The sequence below is a fragment of the Choloepus didactylus genome, chromosome 4 (assembly GCF_015220235.1).
Source record: "Choloepus didactylus isolate mChoDid1 chromosome 4, mChoDid1.pri, whole genome shotgun sequence".
Lineage (NCBI taxonomy): Eukaryota > Metazoa > Chordata > Mammalia > Pilosa > Megalonychidae > Choloepus > Choloepus didactylus.
In genome coordinates this window covers 91,940,101-91,947,902 of record NC_051310.1, presented here as the reverse complement: position 1 = coordinate 91,947,902, position 7,802 = coordinate 91,940,101, and positions in this window count along the sequence as shown.

Here is a 7,802-nt window from a genome sequence, read left to right as displayed (position 1 = left end):
ATTGAACATAATCAATATCTACCAACATCACTATCTCCACCTCCCTTTGTATAAATCTCATAAAAGCCCTAAGCTCTTTACACTCAGGGAAACAGATTTGAACTCCCTCCTATCTCCTTACTGGCAGCCGTCTAATATGCCTCTTTCTCTCTTTGAAAGAATTGTGTGCATCCAGCAGCAAGCCCATTTTGTCCAGCAAAAGACCCCGGGCTTGGTTTAATCCTCTTCCATTGCTGTCTTGAAATTCCTCCTTTTCAAACCATTGACTTTGCATTTTCATTTTGCAGTGGACCTTGCAAATTATGTAGCCAGCCCTGGTCTCCCAAAATGGCAAAGTCATGATCCTCCAAGTTGGGGGATCAGAAAGCCAAAGTCATCTCATGCCTGATGTTACCTTGATGATTATTAGGCACTCAAACCCTCTTAGTTCCCTCTGGTCCCTTCTTTTCTTTTTTAAATTCAATTTTATTGAGATATATTCATACTATTAGACAAACCTCCCCACCCCCAACACATATACAACACACCCTTAGAAGCTCTCCCATAACAGACATGACTGTTTACATAAAACCCACTCTTAGCTAATGTAACAGTCTGACAAAAACAAAAATCTTCCATAATGTAATAACCTCCCTGATGTCAACTCCCTATCTTACCCTGCCTGACGTCAACTTTTCATCTTACCTTGAGCAAACCAATTCCCTGACGTCAACTCCTTACTTCTCTATCTTACCCACCAACAATTATTCCTTCACCCCCCTCTCCCCCAAAAAAGGCTATAAAACTGTACTCCCACCTTTGTTCAGTGCTGTGGCCACTCTTAGGCTTCAGCCCACCTGCTCATGGCTACAATAAAACTTCCTCCAATTGAGCTTTGATCTCTTCTCTTTCCAGTCAAAAAACCTAACATACTGGTGCCGAAACCCAGGACCGGGAGAGGAGACAAAATCTCCATCAGAAGGGTCGGAACCCACTTGACTAACTTCAGCACCAACACCAGCAAATCACCTCCGGGTAAGGAGAAAGCACCTCCTCTTTCCCTTCTAGCACCCTCTTTCTCTCTGTTGTCCAGGACAACTTTCCTCACTGAGAAACAGTTGCCTCTGCTGGGTCTGAAGTTTCTCCTTACCTTATCCACACTCATTCTATCACCTAGCCACAGTACAATTACTACATTTTAAACAAGAATTAACAGCACTTGTAGGTATTAAACTGGATGGCTGAGTGGTTTAACAATACATAAGCTGAGTTTTTATTAGTAGATAGAGAGTTTTAGGTGAGGGGGTTTTTAAATATATATATTTTAAATTGGTTTACCTGCTACTGAGAGAGTTACCCGAGGCTCCGTGTGGGTGATTATCACGGAGACTTGTGCGGTTGCTGGGCACCTTCAGTTTTCTACCACTAGTCCCAGGAGTTCTGGGAGGTCAAAGCTGGGAGTGTTAGTTGGGTGGATAACTGATGTTCATGCCTTCAGGGGCCTGGGGGCAGTCGGACTTCCAATGACCCTCCTGCTTGCACAGCGGGCATGGCCCTGGGTGGGGTCGGGGATTTGAGCATTCTCTGGCCCAGTGCTCTGGCTGTCTGCATTTAAAGTAGGCTTTTGGCAGAGTTTTATTTTATTTTACTTTTATTTTGGGCTTAGTAGGGTTTCAGGTTTCTATTAGTGCTGCAGCAAGAAGCTGGTAAATTTGTTTTTCCAGCTGGGCTTTTTACATTTTTATTGTTAAAGACTTTAAAGATTTTGAAGTTTACAATGGATGTTGGGGGCTGCGTAAGGAGGAGGGGGATGACAATTGTGTGGCAGTGGCGGCAGTGTGGAGCCCCGGCAGGAGCAGAGCCGGGGTCTCGGGGCTGGGCCGGCCTTAAGCACAGTGAAGGCTGGAGGATGGAGCTAGGTGAGGAGCTCGAGGAGAAGAATTGAGGAGAAGGTTTTTGGAAGGATTGAAGAAAGAGTTGGGAAGAGGAGGAGAGGGAGTGCTGGGTTTGGAGATAGGCTGTTTTGGAGATAGGCTGTTTTGGGAGAGGGGAATGGAGAAGAAGGATTTGATGAGTGGAACAAGTATGGCAGAGAGAGGGGCAGAGAGAAAGGGGCATCTGCACAGGTTGAAGAAAGCCTGAACATATGGGACTTTACTCCACTTGCCAAGATGCTGATAGTAATTGTCTGTTGTGGGACAGCTTCTAAGGGTGTGTTGTGTATGTGTTGGGGGTGGGGAGTTTTGCCTAACAGATAAACCCTACAATCATCCACAGTGTAAATCAGTTGTTCACAGTACCATTATATAGTTGTGCATTAATCTCCACAATCAATTTTTGAACATTTTCATTACCACACAAAAAAGTGAAAATAATCAGAATAAAAATTAAAGTAAAAAAGAACACCCGGAAAGCCACAGAAGCAAGAAGCTGAAAGCAACGAAACCCAGAAATGAAGGGAGAGAACAGCAGATGCGCCACCACGTGCCTTGCCACGTAGCAGAGTCAAGGATCACCAGCAGCCAGTCTTCCGGAAGAAAGCACTGTCTTGATGATGCCTTGATTTGGACATTTTCATGGCCTCAAAATTGTAAGCTTGTGAGTTAATAAATTTCCATTGTTAAAAGCCAACCCATTTCATGGATCTGTTTTCAGTAGCCTAGCAAACTAAAAAGACCCCTACATCACATCATATATAAAAATTAACTCAAAATGGATTAAGGATCTAAATATAGGAGCTAAAACTATAAAACTCTTAGAAGAATACATAGGGACAAATCTTCATGACTGGGATTTGGTAATGGGTACTTAGATATGACACCCAAAGCACGAGCAACAAAAGAAACAATGGATAAAGTTCACTTCATCAAAATCAAAAACTTTTGGGCATCAAAAGACATGCTATCAAGAAAGTGAAAAGGCAACCTACAGAATTTTAAGGGCTTAATATCCAGAATATATAAAGGACTTTTATAATGCAACAACAAAAAGAAAAACAACCAAGTTAAGAATGGGCAAAGGACTTGAATAAACTGTTTCATAAAGATATACAAATTGCTCACATCATTAGCCACAAAGAAATGCAAATCAAACCACAATGAGATATATACCACTTCACATGCACCAGGATGATTCCTATAAAAAATTGGACAATAACAAATGTTGGAAAGGATGCAGAGAAATTGGAACTCCAGAGCATTTTTTTGGTGGAAATATACAATGGTGCAGTCACTGTAGAAAGCAAAATGGCAGTTCCTCAAAAAGTTAAATACGGAATTACCATCGACCCAACAATCCCACTTCTAGGTATATACCAAAAGAAAGTGAAAATGGTCTCAAATGGTTACTTATACACCAATGTTTAAAGCAACATTATTCATAATAGTCAAAAAGTGGTAACAACCCAAGTATCCATCAGCAAATGAAGAAAATGTGGTGCATATACACAATGGAATATATTTGGCCATAAGAATGAATGAAGTTATGAGACATGCTGCAACATGGAAGAACCTGGAAAATATATGCTTGGTGAAATAAGCAAGACACGTAAGGACAATATTGTATGGAGTCACTCACAAGAGATGTCTAGAAATAGCAAATCAGAGACAGAAAGTAGATTAGGGGTTACCAGAGAACAGGGAGAGGAGAATGAGTTAGTGTATTGGAAATATTTTGGTGTGTGTAAATAAAATTTAAAAGAAAAAGGAAAAGAAAAGAACACCCAAAACATCCCATGCCCCTCATCCTTCCCTGTTATTCAGTTACTTTTTGTCCCCATATTTCTACTCATCTGTCCATACACTGGATAAAAGGAGTGGGAGCCACAAGGTTTTCACAATCACGTTGTCACACAGTGTAAGCTGTATAGTTATACAGTCATCTTCAAGAATCAAGGCTACTGGGTTGCAGTTCAACAGTTTCAGATATTTCCTTCTAGCTGCTCCAATACACTAAAAACTAAAAAGGAATATCTGTATAATGCCTAAGAATACCCTCCAGAGTGACCTCTTGACTCTATTTGAAATCTCTCAGCCACTGAAACTTTGTTTTGTTTCATTTCTCTTCCCCCTTTTGGAACAAGAAGGCTTTCTCAATCCGGTGATACCAGGGCCAAGCTCATCCCCAGGAGTCATGTCCCACGTTGCCAGGGATATTTAAACCCCGGGAGTCATGTACCGCGCACGTAGGGGGGAGGGCAGTGAGTTTACCTGCAGAGTTGGCTTAGAGAGAGGCCACATGTGAGGAACAAAAGAAGTTCCCTGGGGGTGACTCTAAGGCACAGTTTTAAGTAGGGTTAGTTTTTCCTCTGCAGTAACAAATGTCATAAGGGCAAACCCCAACATCGAGGGCTCAGCCTTCTAAATTGGTAGTCCCCGCTGCTTGTGAGAATATCATTAATTCCCCATGTGGCGGCCTCTTCTTAAAGCTTCTGGGGACAGAGACGAGAACTGGGCAGTAAAAACACAGAGGTTCTGCCTTCTCCATGTGTTTGCCTCCAAGAGAATGCTCACATTTTCTCAACTTGGGCTACCGCCTGAGCTCTGAGGATTTTCACTTCTGTCTCTAAGGATTCACTCGCTCAGAGAGCTTTATTTCCAATGGCCTAGTTGCTTCACAGTGCACCTCATTTTACACGCCCAAACAAAGATCTCCGGAAGAATGAACCGCCCCACCCCCTCCCACCCCCAGACCGTGGCGAAGGAGGAGGGCCACCCTTGGCTCAGAATGCAATTGAGCCTTTACAGGTGGTAATTGCAAGCTTCAGCTGGGTCTTTGTGTGTGTAGCTGAGAGCAGCCTGGGCTGGGCCTGGGACCCTTTCTTCTTCCTGGATGGCTGGGGGCGGGGGTGTGCGAAGGCACTAACTCAGTAGCCGAGAGGCAGCCTTGCAAATTATAGGGCCCCTAGGGAAGGGTTCCTTTCCCCTTTAAGGGTTAGGGGGTTCTACCTCTGAGAATTAATGTTTGCCCTTTGGAAACACGGGAATATCTGAGTCCACAGTTATAAGCAGGATTATTGGAAAAACAAAAAGACTTTTCTGTAACTCACCTTGCCGATGAGGCTTTGAACAGGTCCTGACTTGGGATGTCAGGGCTACCTTTGGCCCAAGGCTGCCACAGTGCTGGGCAGGAACCCCCAGGGCATTAATCTAGATTCCACATTCTAGAAAGACAATAGATTCTAGAATTTCGATTCTAGAAAGTCAAATAGCTTAGCTGTGGGGAATGTGCAGGGGAGAGGCTGGATTCTGGCTCAAACTGACACAGGAACAAAGCTCCAGCAACTTGGCAAAGATCATTAGGCAGGTAAGAATATATGTGGGCCTCGAAACCAGGTCCTTAGGCTCTAAATCTGTTTAGTCTCAGTGGAGCAGAAACACTGGCTTAGAAGACGGATCAGGGCCCCATTCAAAGGTTGGCTGGTTGCAAGTGTCAGGGCTCCAGGCCTTCAGAGAGGGGAAATTACTCAGGGTGGGACGGAGTCACCAGAGAAATCAGTTGAGGACAGTGATCAACAGGGGCCTGTCTGAAGTATGGAAAATCACATAAAGAAACCTCAGAATTTGACCAACTCTGTTTGGTTTCAGCGAGAAAACACTTTCATATTTTTAAACTGAGGGCACATTTATTCTCCAGCACTGGTCCCCGGCCCTTGGCCCCTGGCTTGGAAACAAAACGGGGTTGTTTGGTCCTTGGGCTGGGATGTTTGCTCGAAGATTATGAATTGTGCTCAGAGCGTCTGGTTTGGGAGAAGGGGAATGGGTTTGGAGCATGTGAGCGTGGCGATGCTGGGCTGGTTTGCTGGACTCGTGTGAGGCCTGCTTTCAGGAGGGCTGGAGAACCTCTTCCCTCCCCTCCTCATCGGTAGAGCTGGGCAATGCTGACAGATTATCCTTCATCCCATCCCAGAGAAAGTGCAGACCTCAGAGGCCCCTGTGCTCACTGTCCCTCCCTCACACTGTCCTCCCGACAAATGGCCTCTGCTTAAATCCCTCCACTCACAGGGATCCCCACTCCACCCCTCACTGGGTACGTGGCTCTGATCATTGGAGAGAGCATGTCCTTACCCTACAGACATTCTGGTTTTCTATCACCTCCACACCTGGGATGGTCATGTCATTCATTCAATGCATATTTCAGGGCTACTTCCTCCATGCTGGACTCTATGCCCAGTTTTGGGGCTAAGGAACTCACCTGGGTGAAAAAGACCAGTGATAGGCAATTTCTTTCTTTCAACAAAAGACACCACCTGCCCCGGTCTTAGTTACCTAGAGTTGCCATAACAAAGTACCACACATTAGGTGGCTTGAAAAAAAACAACCAGACAGACATTTATTGTCTCACAGTTCTGGAGACCAGGAGTCTGGAATCAAGGTGTCGGCAGGGACACGCTCCCTCTGCAGGCTCCAGAGAAGAATTTATTCCATGCCTCTCTCTTGGTTTCTGGCAGGTATCAGCAATCCTTGGAGTTTGTTGGCTTGTGGCAGTGTAACCCTTCTCTGCCTCCACCACATGCTGTCTTCTCTCTCTGTCTATTTTTGTCCAAATTTCCTCTTCTTATAAGGATTCCTGTCATATTGGATTACTGGGCCCACCCTACTCCAGCATGACCTCATTTTAACTTGCCTAATTCCATCTGCAGCCACCCTATTTCCAAATAAGGTCACATCGGAAGTACTGGGGAGTAGGGCTTTAACGTATCTTTTTGGGGGACACGATTCAATTCATATTCAATCTGGATCCACGTTCAATCTGCTCAGGCCAGGACCTGGGCGTTATTCCAGTTCCTTTCTTGCCTAACCCCACACACCCTATCCAGCAGCAAGCCTTGCTGGTTCAACTTCAAAAATATATCTGCTAGGAATCCTCTTCTTTCCAACTCTACCACCTCTACCCCTGCTTCAGCAACCATCGTGCCTCTCCTGGACCACTGCAGGAGTCTCCTACCTGGTCTCTGGACTTCTCTTTTTCCTCCTATACATAGCAGCCAGAATCACCTTTCAAAGATAATGTCACTCCTTCCTAAAGTCCTCCAACAGAATTTTAAAACGGTAACCCTTTTAGCAAGTGGAGCTGTTCTAGTTTGCTAATGCTGCAGAATGCAAAACACCAGAGATGGATTGGCTTTTATAAAAAGGGGGTTTATTTGGCTACACAGTTACAGTCTTAAGGCCATAAAGTGTCCAAGGTAACACATCAGTAATCGGGTACCTTCACTGGAGGATGGCCAATGGCATCCGGAAAACCTCTGTTAGCTGGGAAGGCACGTGGCTGGCATCTGCTCCAGAGTTCTGGTTTCAAAATGGCTTTCTCCCAGGACGTTCCTCTCTAGCAAGCTTGCTCTTCTTCAAAACGTCACTCACAGCTGCACTGAGTTCCTTCTCTTTGAGTCAGCACGTTTATATGGCTCCACTGATCAAGGCCCACCCTGAATGGGTGGGGCCACGCCTCCATGGAAATATCCCATCAGTCATCGTCTAGAGTTGAGTGGGGCACATCTCCATGTAAACAACCTAATCCAAACATTCCAACTTAATCCCCACTATTCTGTCTGCCCCACAAGATTGCATCAAAGAATATGGCTTTTTCTGGGGGACATAATACATTCAAACCGGCACAGGAGCATATATGGAACACATCACACAAATCACAAGTGTATACTGGGGTGAATTTTCATACCAGGTAGCTAGACCCCAGATCAAGAAACATTTCCAGGCCCCCAGAAAGCCCATGTGCTCCTACCAAGCCACCAGCCTTCCACCAGGAGTAACCACTATTCTGACTTCTGAACCATAGCTTAGTTTTGACTGCTTTTGAAATATATA